Source organism: Geotrypetes seraphini, chromosome 17, assembly GCF_902459505.1.
Source record: "Geotrypetes seraphini chromosome 17, aGeoSer1.1, whole genome shotgun sequence".
NCBI classification, from domain to species: Eukaryota; Metazoa; Chordata; class Amphibia; order Gymnophiona; family Dermophiidae; genus Geotrypetes; species Geotrypetes seraphini.
Genome location: NC_047100.1, coordinates 10535295 through 10557994, shown reverse-complemented (window position 1 = coordinate 10557994; position 22700 = coordinate 10535295).

The following is a 22700-nucleotide window of genomic DNA, read 5'->3' as shown; positions in this document are numbered from 1 at the left end:
GCATGCTCGTAATCCAAAATGCTCGTTTATCAAAGCAAGTTTCCCCATAGGAAATAATGGAAACTCGCTTTGATGCGTTCCCCTCCCCCCCCCGCGAGAACCGGCATTGCTCCCCTCGAAGGCTCCCCCCTGCGATCAGGCACCCCCCCTGCGATCCGGCACCCCCCTGCCTCGAACCGGCACCCCCACCACCACGATCCGACCCCCTCCCTGACACGATTGGGCACCCTCCAACATGATTGGGCACCCCCCCTGACACAATCCGACATCCACCCCGACACAATTGGGCACCCCCTGCCGCTTCTTACCCTCATCTGGGCACTCTAGAAGATCGGACTCCTCGCCTGCTGGGCCTGCGAGTTCACGTTCAAGTTCAGAACGTGAACTCGCAGGCCTTGAGCATGCTCAGATGCTCAAGGCCCAGCAGACGAGGAGGCCGATCTTCAAGAGTGCCCAGATGAGGGTAAGAAGCGGCGGGGGGGTGTGCCCAATTGTGTCGGGGGGGGGTCGGATCGTGGCGGGGAGTGTCCAATCATGTCGGGGGGGGGGGTCGGATCGTGTCGGGGGGTGCCCAATCATGTCGGGGGGGGGTCGGATCGTGTCGGGGGGCTGTCCAATCGTGTTGGGGGGGGTCGGATCGTGTCGGGGGGGTGTCCAATCGTGTTGGGGGGGGTCGGATCATGTCGGGGGGCTGTCCAATCATGTCGGGGGGGGGGTCGGATCGTGTCGGGGGGGTGTCCAATCGTGTTGGGGGGGGGGTCGGATCGTGGCGGGGGGTGCCGGTTCGAGGCAGGAGGGGGTGCCGGATCGTAGGGGGGGTGCCGGATTGCGGGGGGGGGGGGGTGCTCGTAAATCGAGCCATGCTCGATTTCCGAGGCACCGATTTTGCAAATGTTTTCCTCGTCTTGCAAAATACTCGCAAACCGGTGCACTCGTAAACCGAGGTACCACTGTAAGTGTAAATTTGTGCATGGGCACTTTTGCTTTTTTGGGACTGGGTCTGAGAGTCTATTTTATAAAGGCACATAGGAGAGGGCGGCACAGTGGTTAGAGCTACAGCCTCTGCACTCTGAGCTTATGGGTTCAAGCCTCGCGCTGCTCCCTGTGACCCTGGGCAAGTCACTTAATCCTCCACTGCCCCCAGATAGATTGTGACCCCTCCTGGACGGATAGGGAAAATGCTTGAAGCGCCTGTATTTAAACCACTTTGAGTGTGGTTGTAAAACTGCAAAAAGGCAGTATACAAGTCCCTTTTCCTGATGTCACAATGCCTCATTCCACCAATAAAAGCCAAGCTCGTCAGTGATGTCATAATGGCTTCATTATTCTAGACTTGGCTCGCGTCTGCTATTGCTTTGGGGGAGAGTGTTGGGCACTGCCTCAACACCCTGAGGTAGTGGGTTCAAACCCCATACTGCTCTCTGTGACCCTGGGCAAGTCACTTGATCCTCCACTGCTCCAGGTACATTAGATAGATAGTGAGCCTACCTGGATAGCTAGGGAAAATGCTTGAAGTTCCTAGATGTAAACCACTGTGAGTGTGTTTGTATAACTAGAAAAAGTCAGTATACAAGTCCCTTTCCCTTAAAAAGGTGCCATTTTGGACTTCTCACAAAGACACTCTGTAATAAAATTACCCTCTTAAATGTTTGCTTTTTGTTTCCGAAAGAAACATTACATTTTTTTCCTGTTATCACTGAGAACCACTGTTCCTTCTATGCTAAACAGGAGTCCCTCCAGCTTTATTGCTGTCAGTAGGGGGCAGTGCTTCAATATTGTGTTTTCAATTGTTAGGGGCAGGCAGGCTCCCTAGAGTTCTGCAGAGCTTGCCTGTTCCTCACTGTTGAAAATGTGAATGAAAGAGCATCCCCCTTTGGCAGGACTGTAGGTGGAAAATTCCTGCTCAACTTACAGGGAGCGGCACTGAGAACTAGGGAGGGCCATACATATTCTCATATTTGCTATACTTTGTATTATCCATTTTCAGACAGAATATTCATTATACTTTATAAGACCTGTTATTACATGGCATTATTTTTCAGATCTAATCTGGTAGAAACTTACTTGGGGGAGGGCTGAGGTTTAAAGCAGTGTTTCTCAACTCGGTCCTGGGGTCAGATTTTCAGGATATTCACAATGAATATGCATAAACTTGACTTGCATAGGACCTTTGACTGCTTTTTCAATAAAAATTATATTAAAAAAAATAAAAAAAAAACTTGACTTGCATGCACTGGCTCCATTATATGCAAATTTCTCCATTATATGCATATTCATTGTGGATATCTTGAAAACCTGACCGGCAAGAGGGTACCCCCCAGGACTGAGTTGAGAAACACTGGTTTAGGGGATGAAGTTTAAATGTGGTAAAATGCTCCTCCTTTAATTAAATTAATTTATTGGGTTTTATTAACCATCTTTAAGAAGCGATTCTCCCACAATGTCATTATGGATTTGATATTTACACTGAATCTTGTAAAATTAAAAATTTGGGTTTGAAATAGGACCTGATTACCTTGAACTTTTATGCTTGGAAATGACCTGCATCAACCAAGTTTCCATCAATAGGCTTGTTTTCTTTGCTGTGTTTGCATGAACCTGGAGCAGACGTGTCTTTCAACAGTAATAATTAAAGAGAGAGAGAGAGAGGAAAAAAAAATCCTGGTTAGGTAAAAAGCAAAGCCACTCAGATTCCACAGTCTGGTAGGAGGAAGAGCAAGTTCAAAAAGGTTTTCCTATAGGCAGAGAATGGAAGCATCATTTTGCTAACAGCTACTTAAAATGACATTCCAGGCTCTGCCAAAACTGCACATTTAAAGTGAACTGAAAATTTTCAGTCCATCTTGGTATGCAAAAAAAACCCGCCCATGTTCTTGAGACTACACGACGTTGTCCATACGACCAAACTAAAATAATTCAGCATGCATATGTTTACAAAAAAATTGCCTTATGTGGACTTTTAACTGGCTCTTATGTGGCTAGAACTAACACCAGCTCAATGCTGGCATTAGCGTCTAGGGCGTGGGGCAATTTTGCACACGCCAAGTGCGCGCTAAAACCGCTATCGTAGACAAGTAAAAGGAGCCCATAACTCCTGATGCAAGGTTCCACATTAAGAGCATAAGGATTGCCGCTGCTGGGTCAGACCGGCGGTCCACTCGTGCGGCGGCCCTTAGGTCAAAGACCAGTGCCCTATTGGAGTCACTGTCCAGGAAAAGGATCTAGGTGTCATCATTGAAGCCCTCTGCTCACTGTGCAGTGATGGCTAAGAAAGCAATACACAGTGAAACTCATGCAACCAGCAAAAAAAATCAAAAAAAAAAATCAATGAAATACTGTAATACTCTAAATAAAAATGAAAATAAAATTAATTTCTGGCGGAAATTTAAGTGTAAACCTGGCACGCCTCACCTGAGTATGCCCATGTTTTGCCTACCACATGCCTGGTAGTTTGTCTGGAACAGTTTTTGGCATGGCATAGTATGGGGTATAGAATTAGTTAGGCCTATTTTTGATAGCAACTCTCAAGCAACCAGAAACTACATTTATCCATCCCCATGGGTGCCGGTTAACTGAGAGTCTACTGTAAAATGTTAGGAGTTATTAGGAAAGGAGCGGAAAACAAAACTGAGAATATTACAGTGCATTTGTTTCGCTCCATGGTGCGACCACACCTTGTGTGCAATTCCGGTCCCTGCAGCTCAGGAAAAGACATAGTGGAATTAGAAGTATAGAGAAGGGTGACAAAACTGATAAAGGGGGGTGGGATTACTTCACTATGAGGAAAGGCTAACCGGCTAGAGCTCTTAAACTTGGAGACGAGACGGCTGAGGGGAGATATGATATAGGCCTATAAAATACTGAGTGGAGTAATAATAATAATAATAATTTTATTTTTGTATACCGCCATATCACATAGTTCTAGGCGGTTCACATACAGTAAAAAAATTATACAATCAGTAAGTAAAATACAATTAACTAAAAACAATAGATAGAATACAATTTACTAAAAATGCATTAAAATCAGCTAAAATAAACGAACTGTAAAAGCAATGTACTATTTACCAATCAAGATTCTAAAACGTCAGTTTACAAATTTATCAAACAAATCAGTTTTTAGCAGTTTCCTAAAGGACATATATGAATGAGCCTGAGAAATAATGTTTTTGCACGCAGATGCAGGCATAGCGGCAAAACAAAACCCAGCCCAAAATCTGGCATAGAGTGTACCTACATTTCTATACTGTTTAAAACTAAACGGTTTACATAATTTACCTACATAATTTTAAAACGGAAACATGATAAAATAAACATACAACCAATCCTCAGCAATCGTGACCACAGAATAATACCATAACTTGCGTAATAAAGATCATGAATATTTCATCAACTCTGCCAGAGAGGAAAATTATTGCCCAGAGAAAGGCATCGACACATAACAAGGCATTACTTGAGAGGGTTCAGAGGAGAGCGACACGTCTGATAAAAGGGATGGAAAATCTTTCATACGCTGAAAGATTTGAGAAACTGGGACTCTTTCCCTGGAGAAGAGGAGTTTTAGAGGGGATATGATAGAGACTTACAAGATCATGAAGGGCATAGAGAGAGTAGAGAAGGATAGATTCTTCAAACTTTCGAAAAATAAAAGAACAAGAGGACATTCGGAGAAGTTGAAAGGGGACAGATTCAAAACGAATGCTAGGAAGTTCTTCTTTACCCAACGTGTGGTGGACACTTGGAATGCGCTTCCAGAGGACGTAATAGGGCAGAGTACGGTACTGGGGTTCAAGAAAGGATTGGACAATTTCCTGCTGGAAAAGGGGATAGAAGGGTATAGATAGAAGATTACCGTGCAGGTCCTGGACCTGTTGGGCCGCCGCGTGAGCAGACTGCTGGGCCCGATGGACTTCGGGTCTGACCAGCGGAGGCATTGCTTATGTTCTTAACTGCGGATTACGTAATTTTCTAAACATGCCCTTTTCATGGCAATTTCGTATCTGACCCACACTTAGGTGCTATGGCACGATTCTATACAGTGCATGTAACTTTTATGAATCATGCTTAGCGCTGCATTAGTTGGCTCTGATTTTTTTAGGTGACCTTTTACGAAGGTGTCTTAGTGGTTTTAGCGTGCGTTACATTGCCGCACGCGCTACACGCAAACGCCTCCATAGAGCTGGCGTTACTATTTTCCCTGTAGCGCAGGGTCAGTGCGCGGGGCATTGTAGTGCGCGCTAAAAACACTAGCGCACCTTCGTAAAAGGAGCCTTAATATGTAATTAAACTCTGCAATTCATTTCCAGAGAATGTGGTAAAATACAATACGATATAATAGTATACTGCAAATACCTCAAAAGAAGTTCAAAGTAGTTAACACAAAAAGATAAGACAATATTTAACACAGTAAAAACATTAAGTAAAATTACTACTTTTCAGAACATATTCCTTAAACAAGTGCGTTTTTCAAGGCCTTTTAAAAGCTCTTCTAATTTCTCGAACGAAATTGATCTGGCAAAGTTCTCCAGAATTTGGCAGCTTGATAGGCTAGAATGAAAGCAAACATTTTGGTATATGTTAACCCTTTTACCTCTGGAAATCGAAAGGGCGAGTGCTGTGTCCGACCCTATAATGTAGTGTCTGAATAACACAACAATGGGGGCATATAGGGTGGTACCTCCCCTTGACATATTTTAAAACCATACAGAAAAGATTGAGCTGAATCCTATAGGGAGCCAGTGCGGTTTTGAAATGTAGGGCGTAATTCTGTCACCTTTTTTCCAATCTGAATATCTGCCTGATAGCTGTATTTTACAATGTTTTCAATTTGCGCAGTATTATTTCGGGACAATCCGAAAAAAGTAATATTGCAATAATCTATTAATGATAAAGGCAAAGATTGAATTAGTACTCGAAAATGATCAAAATAATTCCTAATTTTCCTCAAGTTCCAAAATGATTCAAAGGATTTTTTTTTTTATCAACTTGGTGACAGCTAAACAGGTTTATAAAAAGGTTCAGATAATTTCCTAAAACAATAGTCCAAAATCCATTATTAAGGTGGCCTTGGGAAAAATCTACTCCTTATTTCTAGGATAAGCAGTGTCAAATCTGTTTTACTATTTTGGGTTCTTACCAAGTACTTAAGTTAACTCAACTTGTACGTCAACTCAACTTGTACTTCACTAATCTTTTGTGAACCGCATAGAACTTACTGCGGTATATAAACTGTTATTATTATTATTATTATTACTTGTGATCTGGAATGGCTACTGCTGAAAACAGAATACTGGGCTTGATGGACCTTTGGTCTGTTCATGTATAGTAACATTGATTGATCTTAGGTTATGTTCTTAGGCCCTGATTCTATAAATGGTGTCTAACTGCTAGATGTTTTTTTGGCACAGTTGTCAATCGTCTGCTAGGCATCGTTTATAGAATCGTGCCAAACGGCACCTAAGCATCCTTAAGTACTGGTAAGCATTGAATCTTTAGGCGCACTGCCTTTTAGGCCAGGGTTCTCTTGACCTAAATGAGCGTGCATAAGGTAGGTGCCGACAGGCGCTTAAGTCAACCCACACCCAAACTCTACCCTGAATCTGCCCCTAGGCACGTCTATTTGCTGGTAAGCACTTTGGTATAGACGCCTACCTTGACACGGTAGACGCCAACCGAGTTAAGGCCCGGATTCTACAAACGGCGCTGGAAGTTAGGCGCCTAGGACAGCACGCCTAGCCAATCTAGGTGCCCAACGTATCTCCCTTTTATAAAATTGTGCTAGCATTTTTTTATCACCGATTGTGGGGGTGACAGCTCTGACGCTCATAGAATTCCTATGGGCGTCGGAGCTATTACTGCCAGAGCTGGCGTTAAAAAAAATGCTCGCATGGTTTTGAAAAAAAGGGGGCGGGGAGGGGGGGTTCATTTTTTTAATTGGATTAAAAAATAAAATTTAAATTTAAAAATTAATTGAAAGCACCATTAAAAACCAATTTAAAAACATTTTTTAAAATAGTTAATGTCTTATTAAAGAAATAACAATTTTGCATGAGGTAAAACTCTTTATAGTCTATAAATCTTTTCTGTTGGCTAAGTCTTAATAATAATATTGTAATTTATAGCTAAAGAGACGTATGATCAAGAAACTTTTATTCTACTTTTGTGATTATGATAAACATACCGAGGGCCTCAAAATAGTACCTGGCGGGCCGCGAGTTTGAGACCACTGATATAAACCTACTCTTCCACCTCAAATCGGTTGGCTTTACCATCAATTCATTTGGTTAGACCAGAGTCTTTCAAACTCACACACAGTAGTGTGCCCTGAAGAGATTCCAGGCATGCCATGAGAGATTCCAGAATTTTAATTTATTTTTAAAAATTCACTTCATAAATATACACTAGACTAGATGACATGTATATCACACACTCAAGAGCCTGTCAATGTTATGAGCAACTGTGTACTTAAGGATACAACTGCCCAGACAAGCATCATTCATTGACATGATTGGTCCTTGAAAACTAATGGTAAGTAATTGTATTTTAAGTTTTTTATGTAATAGTTATAACTTGATCAACAAAGCAATCAAGCCTTTGTTACCGTTTGGATCTTCTTATCTTTGTAAACTTGTAGATCTTCAGTTCCGACAGAAATTAAATTAAAGAGAATTGCTGCAGATGGCAAATGATGAAATGCGTGTTTGTTTGTCAACTATTGAGCCACATTTTGAGTTAATTTGTGCTCAAAAACAAGCACATCCATTGCATTAATTCATAATTCATAATTCTATTCTATCTACTTTAGTTTCTCCGTTGTTACAATTACCCATACAAAGTTTAAAGAACTTTAAATCAATAACTCTCAAATTTAATTTTTTGTTGGTTTTGCAATTTTATCATTTCAATTATAATGTGCTGCGAAAACCATTTGATCTACGTGCTAAAAAGCATAGCGCACCTTAGTAAAAGAGGGGGATAGTGTGAAGAGTTTCACTGTCGCAATGAGAGCTGATGCTGTGATGTCACCATTTATTTACTCCCCTTTTACCAAAGTGTAGCGCGGTTTTCAGTGCTGGCCGCGGCGGCGGCAACAGCTCCGACACTCACGGAATTCCTACGCATGTAGGAGCTGTTACCACCGCTGCTGGAGCTAAAAAAGCGCGCTACGCTTTTGTAAAAGGAGAGGGTTATTTATTTACTTAGGCCCTCCGAGCAGTGTCAGAGCATTTCGTGCGCCAGGTCCTGGTAGAAACCTCTATCACGTCTTGGGGGGGGGGGGTTAGTTTTCTAGCCCATTCTCTCAGGTTAGCCTAGAACAAAATAACAGCAAATTGTCAAGCGATCTAATACAAAAAGGAAGTTAATTCCACAACTTTTCTACAAATGGTAAATAAGCTCTTTTATGAGCACATTCAAAATGAAGTATTTTTACAGAAGGAATGCAAAAAGTTTCTGTTGTTGAGAATGTAGTGACCATTTAAGATTATAAATGGGTAACTTCCCCATCCTATAATTTAGAAACATGTCATGAAAAATCTTAAAAGCGATCATATAAAGATTATATAAACATGTAGACACACGGAAAACATTAAGATATGCGAGTAATTTAACACTTATTCCAATTTACAAATCAAACTATATGGCTTAACTCCAAGATTCAAATTGTCGGATTTAAGGCCATCTAGAAGTATTGGATGATAGCAGGTATACGTATATTAGATGATGTTATTTCTAATGGTAAACTGCTTGAGTTGTCACAGTTGCAACATAAATATGGTCTCAATAAATCACAAAGTTTTGGATGGATGCAACTGAAGCAGGCCATTAAGGTGGGGTTCCCTGAATGGAAAAATCTTAATAATTAATATAGTCTGGAGTTCTTATGCTTTCAGGTGGACTTCCTGGGGCACCAGGCCACCCAGTGATATAAATTAACTGGATTAATTAAAAAGAAACCAAATACTGGTCTGAGAGACATTTGGAGCATTGAGATCAAGCATCAAATTTCTTCATCTCAATGGCCACAAATTTGGACTTGGAGGATGAGATGTACAGTGTCTGCATCTAAGAAACAAGCTTGTTTTTTTCTGTTACATAGAGCATTATGGACCCCTGTTTGGTTACAAAAATTGGATAGCTCCAAGTCTAATAAATGTTGGCACTGTCATCTCGAAGCAGGGACTTTAGATCATTTATTATTCTATTGTCCGTTTGTTATGACTTTTTGGAAATCAATTTGGGGCCAAATTAATTGTTTATTATAAAATCCAGTGGCATTGTCATATGATACTGTATTATTTGGAATGCCAATGAGGGCAATAAGTCAGATATCCTCAAATAATAACAAACTATTGTTGATAATGACTGGGGTTGCCATTCAACAAATTACTTATAACTGGAAAAACTGGAGTAGATTGAACTATAATTTTTGGTGGAATTCATTATGTCATATTTATAAAATGGAGAGAGTAATAGCAACACAGCGAGGATATTTAAAGAAATTTCAAGATGTCTGGGAGCCATTAACAAAATTTTGTAATGTATAGATGCCATTTTCCCCTTAAATTTTACGAGTTCAATTTTCAGGAAGGGGAGGGTGGAAATTTTAGTATAACATCTTATATAAAGTATTTTAATTACTTATTACGAAAGGGTGGGAAGGGAGGGAGATAAGATTATTTGATTGTATTATTGCCGAATACTAAGTGATATATTCAATGTTTAAACCTGTTTATTTATTATCACACTTATTGTAAGTTTAAAAATGAATAAAGATAAATAAATTTTAAAAAAAGCGATCATAAAAAAACTTAAAAATTCCACATTTCCTAATTGGAAGCAAGTGAAGGCCAGCTAAAATTGAAAAAATAGGATCAAAAGGACCAAGATTTTTCAGAAGTTTCACTGCAGCATTCTGTACCCTCTGCAAATGACATAAATCTTTATCAGGTAACCCAACAAGCAAATTGTTGCAATAATCCATGCATGATAGTACAAAAGCATACAACAATTACAAATCATGCAATGGATTATTGCAAATTGTTGCAATAATTGTACTATCATGCATGGATTATTGCAAATTGTTGCAATAATCCATGCATGATAGTACAAAAGGATACAACAATTACAAATCATGCAATGGATTATTGTAAATTGTTGCAATAATTGTACTATCATGCATGGATTATTGCAAATTGTTGCAATAATCCATGCATGATAGTACAAAAGCATACAATTGCATAAAGTCAGCTTCAGAAAAATACGTACAAAGTTTTTGTAATTGACCTAAGTATTAGAAAGATGTAGACACTAATTGAGATAAATGATTATTTAAGGTAAGATCCATAACAATACCCAAACTATGAACACAATCTTTGGAATGCCTCATTCCTAAGAGCCAACCTCAACAGTGATGTAGCTATGGCTTGATTATCCTATGCTGGGCTCACTTTTATTACATATACAGTGATTTTGATTTCTAGTTATTGACAACTAGATCTCAGTGCATATAATGCGGCCTATGTTAAAATAGCATGAATCTTAACGGTAGCCTACATTGATAACTCTGGGACAGCTCCTCCTCCCTGCTTTACAATTAGAAGGGGGAAGGAAGCCCTAATCTATCCCGTGTCTGGAAGTTTTGACCTCACATTTCACCCCTGGGTACTTTATACCCCTGGAATGTTCTCCCCCCACATACCTTTTGCCCCCCAGGATGTTTTCCCCTTCCATGTTTCACCTCCAGGATGTTCCACCCCTTGGTACTTTTCATCAACCCCACACCTTTTGTTACCCCACATTTTGCTCCTATGAATTTTTTGCCCCTGCTCCCCTCCTGAAATTTTCACCCCAGTAAAATTTAACCCAGTTATAGTAAAGCCAGAGTGAAATTTGCATTTTCATTACAAAAGTCCAAAAATAACAATTAAAAATCAAAACAATGATAAAAAGAAGTCAAATAAAAATAATAGTAAAATGTCAAAACAAGAAAAGCACAAAAAATCACAACGAGCTGCAACTAGAAATTGAAATTGTAGGCAATACTTCTGAGACAATCAACCAAATCTCAGTTGCTCTAATCTTGCACAATGTGTTTGATCCTTCATGAAATTGCAGCATATTTCTTATTCCTGGCATTGGTGGGATTTCCGGCTATGATTTTGAAATTGTGGAGTCCTTGCTGATGTTTCGGGCAATAAATGTTTGGAAAAAGGCTGCCACGTGTTTCTTAAAAACTTCATCATTGTTTGTTCGATGTTGATCGTTCAGTGTTTGTTGAGGGAAACAGCGGTGTTTGATGTCCTCTGCAATTCATTTAGCTGATACGTCTTCGAAGTAATTTTTAATGGGTAGTGTTTCTTGAGGAAAGGTCAAGATTTTCCAGCAGCTCTTTGAATGATTGCATAACATTCTCTGGCGGGAGAAAGGCAAGGGCTGGTATCATGCGGATCCAATGAGTTTCAAGTTTCAAGTTTATTAAATACTTGATATACTATCTATCACAAATCCAACGAGCAAATTTGTGGTTGCCTTGGTATTGCACCATCAGTCCCTGATTCTGAACATTTTGCCAAACTGACTGTGATAGGTGGAAAAAGCAACCTATCTTCTCGATGTTGAGGAATTTGTTATTAAATACTTGGATTGCGGCATATCCATAATCTGGCATCAGTTTTTGCGGCTGGAATCTGGGCTGCATGTTCTTCGGGTCTTGTAGCAGCCTCTGATATGTTGCATGAGTCTTTGTTCAGCTGCAAGACATACACAGCTGGAACAAGCCAGCTGTGGACTGTATGGATTGTGTAAAGTTGCTCAAACAAGGCTGGTGCAGTGGAAAACAGCAGATGGAGATTGTCTCTTGTTCCAAAAATTAAAATACGGTTGCCTTCATTTTCTGGAAAAAAAAATTTAAATAAGAATACAAAAATAACATTGATTTTTTGAAATTCGTGAAAAAAATAATTATGCATTATTAAATAATTTAAATAAGTAAGAGCCTACGTGAGTCATGCAGAAGGAACCACTGCTAGACGCTAGAGCTCCTGAGGGATAACAAGTTGATCAATGACTTGAGGCAACCTTGGGATGATGCCAAGTTGTCTTGTTGATCAAATCATTCTCTTCAGTGACTCTTTCCTTGGGACAAGTGCACAAACATTTGTGTGGACCCCTGAAATGACTTCTGTGAGGATCTGTTGTGGCATCTCCTGTATTGTCCTTGCCGTTATGGTTACTTCATTGACGAGTCGGGCTGCTTCTGGTCTTGCCACTTGTGCTGCGTGGTTCTGGAGATTGATGACATTCACAACTTTGCCATCGATTCCTCTGGTCCAAATATGTCCCTTGCAAGCTGATCATTTTTCACACACCCAGATGACATGGTCGTTGTCAGTCATTCATTTCAAAAACAGATACATGTTATTCTCATGAACCAGCTTCTTCTTCCCACATTCTGAGATAACTGAATTCATAGTTAAATTAAGCTAATTGCTGTGGATGTTGACTAATTTGCTCTGATGCTGAATCTCTTTATATAGATTTTTAGACAATGGCACATAGTCCTGCCTTCCTGTGACTAGATCAGCCTTTCCTTTGGCTGGAGACTACCACAGTGTGAACGGGTCCTTCCTCTGCTTGCTTCTCTGATCCTCCATCAGGCCATGATCTCAAAGGTTCGTCCTTGTGAATGGGACCGTCCTCTGCTCTCTTCTCTCATCCTCCATCTGACCACAATCTAATGGGTTCCTCCTCCTCCTCTTCCTTCACACAGGTTTACTGGGGGTTAGGCCGAAGCCAGCATTCCTCCCCAAAAGTGTCACCTGTGAGAGTCTGTCTCTAAGAAACCAATAACAATCCTAGCCTCCTGAGGCGAAAAATACCTAGGGATAAAATGTGTGTGAAACCACCCCAAGCCTGCCCTAGCCCCGCCCCCCTGCCTGCTCTTGTCAGGCAGGGAGAAAGCCCGCGCATTCGCAGTTGCGATGTGATGTCACCGCGTGACGGCCGCGGATGCGCGGACTTCCTCCCTGCCCAACACAGATTTTCAAAATCCGAACAAAGTGCAGGTTTTGAAAAGCTGTCCAGACCCCCGGACGTCTGGTAACCCTAGGGTTGGGGGTTAGGATTAAGGTTAGGGAGGAGAGCAAAGCTTCCTATAACCGATAACTATGCTTCTATTAGGGGTAGAGTTATCAATTAGGACTACAATTAAGATGTCTTATTCTTACACTAATGTGCTATTTTATGCAATGAGATCTAATTACTAATAACTGGGGGGGGTTATACCTTATTATAGGTAGCCCTGCGGCCAAGTTGATCTTCGCAAAACGCAAATTTGATCATGTCTCCCCCACTCCTGTCCATACTTCACTGGCTCCCAATAATTCCCAGGGTTCATTTTAAATGCACCTGCCTAGCCTTTAAGATCCTTCACGGCACCCTCCCTCCCCTAATTCCTCTATCTTATAACTCCTCGTGCCCTGACTACACCAGGCCCACCCAAAAACTCAAACTATCCTTCCCCCCCCGCTACAAGGTATTCTCTATGCGGGTAAACTGGGAAAATCTCCCCTCTTCAGAATCACAGGGCTTTGGAATAATCTTTCTGCCCCACTACGAAAATCTGGGCTCCTTCCAACTATTCCCCTAAGCACCTGAAAACCTATCTTTTCACAAAAATGTAATGCTTTCCTCCCCTTTCCTCAACCCCAACCCCTTTATTCTATTTGCTTCCTATATTTAAGCTTTTGTAAACCGTGCCAAGCTCTATAATTTATGGAGAGGATGCGGTATATAAACTTAAGGTTTAGTTTAGTTTAGCCCAGGGAGTGTCCCACCTTTTGGCTTCCCTGGGCCACACTGGCCGAAAAAAAATGTTTCTGGGGGCCGCACAAACGCTGCAGTAAGACAGAGGAGGCAGCCGGCAAGACGATAATCACCCGGGGGCAGCAGAGGAAAAAACACTGCATCGCCCTCGACCGAGGCCACACAAAATACTTCACGGGGCCACAGGTTAGACACCCCTGGTTTAGCCCATGCTACCTTTAGCGTTTGTTAAATATTAAGGGTGGGTATCAATGTGAACCACCATTAAGAAGTACTTCGTTTCCCCCCCCAGTGAGAGGTTGTAAACTGAAAAAAACACCATGAACGTCTTCTCTCGCACCAAGCAGCATCATGGGGTAAAGACCTAGAACAATTGCTTTCGCCCACTACTTATGAGGAATTTAGGAAACGTCTGAAAACACACCTGTTCCTAAAGTATCTAGACAACTGATCCTCTCTTCTCTCTCCCCTCTATAGCGATTAACTTGTCCTCAAAAATGGATTTCCTGTCCTATTAACCCTCTTTCTTCCTCCCCTCTTAAAGTCAATCAATTTGTACCTTTGCTTAATCTTTGTAAACCGCATAGAACTTCACGGTATTGCGGTATATAAGCTGTTATTATTATTATTATTATGATGATATTAAAGGGTTTGAGGCTTGTGCGGATGAGGACGGAGCTTAGGCATTGGTGGAATGAGGCATTATGACATCACAATCTCAGCTCTAGAATGTTGCTACTTATGAGGAATTTAGGAAACGTCTGAAAACACACCTGTTCCTAAAGTATCTAGACAACTGGTCCTCTCTTCTCTCTCCCCTCTATAGCGATTAACTTGTTCTATTGATCACTCTCTCCTCAAAAAAATGGATTTCCTGTCCTATTAACCCTCTTTCTTCCTCCCCTCTTAAAGTCAATCGATTTGTACCTTTGCTTAATCTTTGTAAACCGCATAGAACTTCACGGTATTGCGGTATATAAGCTGTTATTATTATTATTATTATTTTCTGTTAAGTAACTAGATTTCATTGCGTAAAATAGGATCTGTGCTGAAAGAGCGGGAATTGGTATTAAAATAACACATCTCCTCCTGAAACACCTCACCGGGCAGGACAAACTCCGCTTCTCACGCAGAACACTGCTGTTCGCATTCCCTTCCCCCCCCCCAAAAGCATGCAAATTGAAACGGTTCCTCAACATAACACTCTCCTTTTACGCGGAGGTCTGGAACAACACCTTACGTGACCTAATCCCGAACGCTCTACCATACCACTCTTTCAGAAAATCACTAAAAAACCCACCTATTCGACAAATTTGCCTGATCATAGAAACATAGAAACATAGAAATAGACGGCAGATAAGGGCCGCGGCCCATCCAGTCTGCCCACCCTAATGACCCTCCCATAATCCTCCAAATCTGCGCGACACCTACCTCTTCTCACACACCTCTTCCTCCTACCCTATAAAACCTCGTCACTTAACTGTCTTTGTACTCCTCCCCAATTCTATTTTTTTTAAAAAAAATATTTTTATTAGCAATTGCAAAGGAACATACAACCAGAAGTGGAGAAAACAGAGACAGGCATGACAACCAGAGCGAGCAACGAGTGAAAAAACATGACACCAGATGAGGCATAATACAGAAATCCGTCGGCTGGACGCCCTACACAAATGACATTTACCTCGCTGTCCTTACAGCACCTCTTGTTGTAAACTGTCTCATTCATTCATTAGTTATCTCTCACCTAGACTACTGCAATTCATTATTAAATGGACTACCCCAAAAAGAAATTCGCCGTCTGCAGATTATACAAAATACCAATCAGGTAAATTCCAATCAGGTAAATACCAATCAGGTAAATTCGAACACGTCACCCCGCTCCTTAAGGAGGCTCATTGGCTCCCGGTTACACACCGCATAACTTATAAAATTTTACTGCTCTCTTTTAAAATCAAACTTTCACATCTGCCCCTATTTTTGGACAAATTACTAATACCTCAAAGTTCTCCACGTACCTTACGATCTACCGACCAAAAACTCCTTTTCATTCCCTCCTTAAAAGAATCTTACTATACAAGGAAAACAAATTTTGCTATAACAGCCCCTACATTATGGAATTCTCTCCCCCAATTTCTTCGGGATGAAATTCATTTACCTAAATTTAAAACTAATCTTAAAACTTTTCTATTCAAGGATGCCTTTAATAAATCTTAATCTTTTATATCCGTTCACTTACTCTCCTTTTCTCAAAAGATCTCTTTCATTGCAGCGCATATCATTTAAACCTTGCACCCTTGTCCTTCATGTACTATCCCTTCCCTCTATCTCATTTCCTCTAATATTATGTAACTTTTTCCCTCCTTCCAAATTTTCCTCACAGTCATGTTTGTCAGTATATGTCTAATATGTTTTCGTTACTCCTCCCAACACACCAATAACTTGTTCTTACTTTCTTATTTGAAATTCCATTTTTTAAATTGTTAACCGGTCAGATATTTGTTTTATGATCGGGATATCAAAAATCAATAAACTTGAAACTTGAAACTATTATTATTATCTTACTGGTAGCCCAGGTTGATAATGTCCTGCCTAAACATTAAACCAATTTGGCTCCTCTTGTGGGAGAATGTTGGTATATAATCCTAAAACTAAGATAGAATCGGAAAGTGCTGTAAGTAGTTTTACTTTAAAAAAAAAAAAAATGAACTTGTAAGTCTGCAGCTACTCCCAGCTCTGTATGCTCCCCAACTAGTTTCAAAACTGCCCCCCCCCTAATGAATTTCTCCATCAGATCTAGGAAAAATCCAACAATTTCAAACCAAGCCGTGGGAAAATTCACCTGAACTTTGCATTGGTTATGTACATCTAGACCAGCGGTTTCCAACTCCAACCCTTTGCAGGGCCGCATTTTGGATTTGTAGGAAGGCCTCAGAAAAAAATAGTTAATGTCCTGTCAAAGAAATGACAATTTTGCATGAGGCAAAACTCTTTATAGTTTATAAATCTTTCCTTTAGGCTAAGTCTTTTTTTTTAAATCTTTATTAAATTTTCAATGCTAATACAAAGTATATAAAATTACTCATACATTAATAATCAAAATCAGAACTTACAATCAATCAATAACAATACAAGATGAATTCCCCTTCTCCCTTCTAGTACATCCAATCAATGAATCAAACAAACAAAAGAGATATCCCCCCTCCCACCTCCCACCCTTCTCTGGATGTGTGTGTGTAAAACAAGTTTATAACAAGTATGTTATAAAACAAGTTTATAACAAGTTTATAACAAATATGTTATAAATGTGTTATAAATATGAGAAATATAAATAAAGTGTTAAACAAGTATGTTATAAATATGAGAAAATGAACTCAGATATGTTGGGACATAATAATTTATTCAGATTAAGTTAAGAAACAACTATACCCAAGTAACAAAAGTCGTTAATGGACCCCAAATTAATCTGAATAAATTATTATGTCCCAACATATCTGAGTTCATTTTCTCATATTTATAACATAAGCATAAATTCACCCACCAAAAGGAAAAATTAAGCCGATCACAGCTTTTCCAATTCTGAGTAACCATTTGCATGGCAATCCCGCTCATAATAATGAAAAGCCGGCTTTTATACCGATCCAATGGGGGTTTAGTATGCAACAATGTCCCACAGATTACTACATCATAGGTTAATAGATTCCAGTTTGTTATTAAAATGTTCCCATAATCGATTTCCAAAAATTGAATATCAAAGGACAATAGAACAACAAATGATCCAGTGGTCTCAAACTCATACCCTTTCCAGGGCCACATTTTGGGTTTGTAGTCACTTGGAAGGCTTCAGAAAAAAACAGTTAATGTCTTATTAAAGAAATGACAATTTTGCAAGAAGTAAAACTCTTTATAGTTTATAAATCTTTCCTTTTGGCTAAGTCTTAATAATAATATTGTCATTTATAGCTAAAGAGACATATGATCAAGAAACTTGTTTTATTTTACTTTTGTGATTATGATAAACATACCGAGGGCCTCAAAATAGTACCTGGCGAGATGTGAGTTTGAGACCACTGAGGTAAGGGGGACAGTTAATCTGCTGGCTGGGTTGGAGGGCAGAGGGGAGAACAGGACAATCAAGCCATTGTGACATCACTGATGAGGCTGGCTCTTATTGGTGGAATGAGGCATTATGACATCACAATCTCAGCTCTGCTTCTCAAAGGCAAACAGGCTTCATGGTTACAGTTTAGCTACTGGTCTCCAACTCTCCCTTTGCAGGGCCACATTTTGGATTTGTAGGTACTTGGAGGGCCTCAGAAAAAATAGTTAATGTCATTAAAGAAGTGAGAATTTTGCATGAGGTAAAACTTTTTATAGTTTATAAATCTTTCCTTTTGGCTAAGTCTTAATAATAATATTGTAATTTATAGCTAAAGAGACATATGATCAAGAAACGGTTTTATTTTACTTTTGTGATTATGATAAACATACCGAGGGCCTCACGGGCAGGCCACATGAGGCCCACAGGCCACGAGTTTGAGACCACTGAGCTATACTAACCACTTTGTGGAGTGATTTGTTTTTTGCATGGCAGGGCCACTTCAAAATGCGTTAGCAGGAAGTGATGTTCAAAGTGCAACAATACTTCATACCATAAGATCAATAGACAGCACTTACAAACTTTACTAAAATCGTGAAACTACCCTCCCTTTCAACCCTCCCCCCTCCCACCCTAGATGTGTATGAAGATTAATAATAATTGATACAAAACTGGTAGATATCCAACATAAAATAATGGGTTTAATAAACGATTATAGTGGATTCCAAATCTGTTTAAATTTCCGGGATTCACCTTTTTGTTCAACCAACATCCTTTCATATCTGTAATATAAAGAAAGTGTCTCCCATCAAAATGAGAAATTTAAACAGTCCAAATTTTTCCAGTTTCTTGTGATTAACTGCAGACATTACAAAAAGAAGCCTATCTCTATGATCATCAAGTGAACTTTTAGGCATTAATAAAGCTCCAAGATTGATTAAAAAAAACAAACAAACCTGCACAGACTCAGACATCTAGGGAAACCTGTCATTAAAAAGAAGCAATGCCTGAATGGAAAAAATTATGCCAACTCAATGGAAATTTTCAGGCAACAATTTTTTTGCAAATCTTTAAAAACGACTTTATTTGCTAAACACTTTGAAAATTAATTTCCCGAAATTTAGTCTTATTTTTTTTATGGGTTTTATTTGTTAGTTATTGTAAACCGAGTTGAGCTTTTTTGGAATGATATAAAGCCAAGCCTTAGATTAGATAATATAATTTTGTGAGATGAGAAATGCCAAAAATGATGCTTCTTCAATGAATTATTCCTGAAAGAATTTCAACAGCATTTGAACCTTTTTGCATATGGAGCAAAACCCTTCATTTATCTTCACAACAATATAATCGGATATATAAAGTTAATCCAAGCTTAAAAAAAAGGTAATGCCCAAAACTCCCAGTCTACAGCTGTACAGGTCACTGCGTCTATTCAAACCATGCTAGGTGAATTGATTGAAAATATGCTTCTTTCTGTTTCGGGTTTTAATAATGAGTTGAGAATAAGTATTCGAATGACCATAATTGATGACTGCTGTAACCAAAACTGTCAGGCTGATGATTTGCTTAGGCAGAGGGAGTGGTAGCAACTTGGTGATAGATCGTTCTGCCTTTATCCTGCCATGGTGACATCTGCTTTATTCACAGATCAGCTCCAGTTGCTAGAACAACGCCGGCATGCTTTCGGAAAATGCCTACTGAGCTGCTGAGAGAAACTCCACTACCCGTTAGCAAAATGTTAACTATGCAAAACCAAACAGCATTTGGGCTTTTTTTTTGTCTGAAAGAAAGAAAGAGTCAAAGCTGTACAATGAAGGAAGAATGTCCAAAACGATTTAAATGCAAAATACAGAGAAATGCTACTATACTAACTCAGAAATCTCAACGTTCCCTAGTGCGACACCCAACAAGAAACACAAAAATAGCCAACCGCCAGCTAATTTCCCCTTTCAGTAGTTCGCTGCTGGCCTTTGCATGCTATCTTGTCGTTTTCAAAGGTGTGATTTGCATTTCTTTTCGAGGTGCTATTTTGTAAAGCCCTGGGAATTTTCAAGTGTGTGTTCAGAAGCAAGGAAATCGTAGAGGACATTTTAATAGGCAAAGAGACAGGGGAGACAGGAGACACAATGGAAGAGTTCGAACCCATCACAGAGATGCAGGTGAAGAAACTTCTGAGAAGAGTGAAACCGTCCCTCGGCACGTGCCCGATACATCTGATGAGAGAGCTTGAGGGCCCAGGATTCTCCTACCTCGCAGGCCTTATCAATGAGTCATTACAATCCGGTCTCCAAAACTGAACACAATACTCCAAGTGGGGGTTTCACCAATGACCTGTACAGGGCCATCAATACCTTCATTCTTCTAGAGGCGTAACCAGTAGAACAACGAAGGTGTTGATGCCCTGTACAGGTCGTTGGTGAGGCCCCACTTGGAGTATTGTGTTCAGTTTTGGAGACCGTATCTGGCGAAGGACACCAAAAGGCTTGAAGCGGTCCAGAGGAGGGTGACGAAAAATGATAGGAGGTTTGCGACAAAAGACGTATGAGGAGAGACTGGAAGCCCTTAGAGGAAAGGAGGGATAGGGGAGATATGATTCAGAAGTTCAAATATTTGAAAGGTATTAACATAGAACAAAGTCTTTTCCAGAGAAAGGAAAATGGTAATACCAGAGGACATAATTTGAGGTTGAGGGGTGGTAGACTCAAGAGTACTTCTTCTCTACGGAGAGGGTGGTGGATGCTCCCGAGGAGAGGTAGTGGAGATGAAAACGGTGACGGAGTTCAAAAAAGCGTGGGATGAACACAGAGGATCTAGAATCAGAAAATAATAGTAGGGGGCCATTAACAAATTATTGTAATGAATATATATTATTTTCCCTGAGTTGTACAAATGAAAGAATGGGGTGGGGGAGGGGGGGGGGAGAAATGATTGTCAATGTAATAATTTATATAGCGAATAATGTGTTTTTGTGCAGTTTTCCTGATGTATCAATTGTATTACATTATTGAAGTTTTAAAATCAATAAAGATTACAAAAAAAAAAAAAAAATTGCTAACAATTTAATTTAATTTAGTTTAAGGGGAAAAAAGTCTCAGAATTCAGAGCCTCTTGCCCAATTGATCCATGTCAAATAATTCAGCAAAAATGCCGATTTTGGCTCATACATATTGTCATTGGCAAAAACCCTTTTTGTCTTTTTCTTTATTCATTTATTTCTGAAATGCAGTAAATCCTTGGTTGGCGAGCATAATTCGTTCCATAAGCACGCTTGTCATCCAAAGCACTCGTACATCAAAGCAAATTTCCCCATAGGAAATAATGGAAACTCAGACGATTCGTTCCACAACCCCAAAACTTTAATACAAAATACTCTACGTACTTGTATTGCAAGACCTCGCTCGTTTAGAACAACCTCGCTCGTTTAGAACAGTCACCACGCTCTGGCATTGTCAGAGAGAGAAGAACCATCGGCTCAGTTGTGATGATGTGACTCGTGTATACTGTATGTACTCGTATTGCAAGACTTTATCAAGTTAAAATGTAATCAAATGTTTTGCTTGTCTTGCAAAACACTTGCAAACAAGTTACTTGCAATCCAAGGTTTTACTGTACTTGTTAATCTGCTTATCTTGTTTATATTTCTTTTAAAAAAAAATTTTTTAAAAAATTACCTCAATAATGCTCTTAATCCAGAAGTGCAAACCCTTCCTTCTGAGAAATAAGGTCAGCACTGCTCTTTTTATCAACTATATTGTAACAGTTCATATATGGTGCAAGTATAAAGTTTTTGCAGTCACCGGAGCAACAAACAATAAGATAAGTTGACTTTGTTGCAATTGTTGGATAAACTGTTACATCAACTGTTACAATATAGCTGGTAAAAAGAGCAGTGCTGACCTTATTTCTCAGAAGGAAGGGTTTGCACTTCTGGATTAAGAGCATTATTGAGATAATTTAAAAAATAAAAAATTATTTTAAAGAAATATAAACAAGATAAGCAGATTAACAAGTATTTCAGAAATAAATGAATAAAGAAAAACAAAAATAAAAGGGTTTTTTTTTTTTTTTTTTTGCCAATGACTGTATGTATGAGCCAAAATCGGCATTTTTTTTTGCTGAATTATTTAACACAGATCAATTGTGCAAGAGGCTCTGAATTCTGAGGCTTTTTTCCCCTTATTAAATTAAATTAAACTAAATTAAGTTTTAAAAATGTTTTTAAAAAAAGATTGAAATAAATAAGGACCTAACTTTGCGCACCATTTACAGAGTCCAGACCTTAGCGAGTAAAGTAAAGAGACAGCGTTAGCATTGTGGTTTCACTTTGGGGTAATTCCTTACGCAGGTGTGTCCATACAGGTGCCCTGGGGGTACAGGATCGAAACCTGTTCTATAATGGAACCTAGATACCTAGGTTCCATTACGGAATACCAGCGCAACTCAGTATTGGCATACCTAGGCCCTCTTTTACGAAGGCGCGCTAAGGGTTTTAGCGTGGATTTAGCGTGCGCTAAATCAACGTGCGTGCATCCGTGGGATAACATGCACGCATTAGCATGCATTAATATTTAGCGCGTGCTATAAAGCTTAGCGCACCTTTGTCAAAGAGGGGGCTACTATTTATGTATCCACACACCAGCTCTATTTTTCTTTATTTATGGAGATTTATTAACCGCCTTTATGAAGAGATTCACCCAAGGCGATTTACAGCAGGTATAATTCAACATAAAACGTGCAATTTTCTTAACAGCATAACAGTAGTAACAAGACCAAATAAAAACAT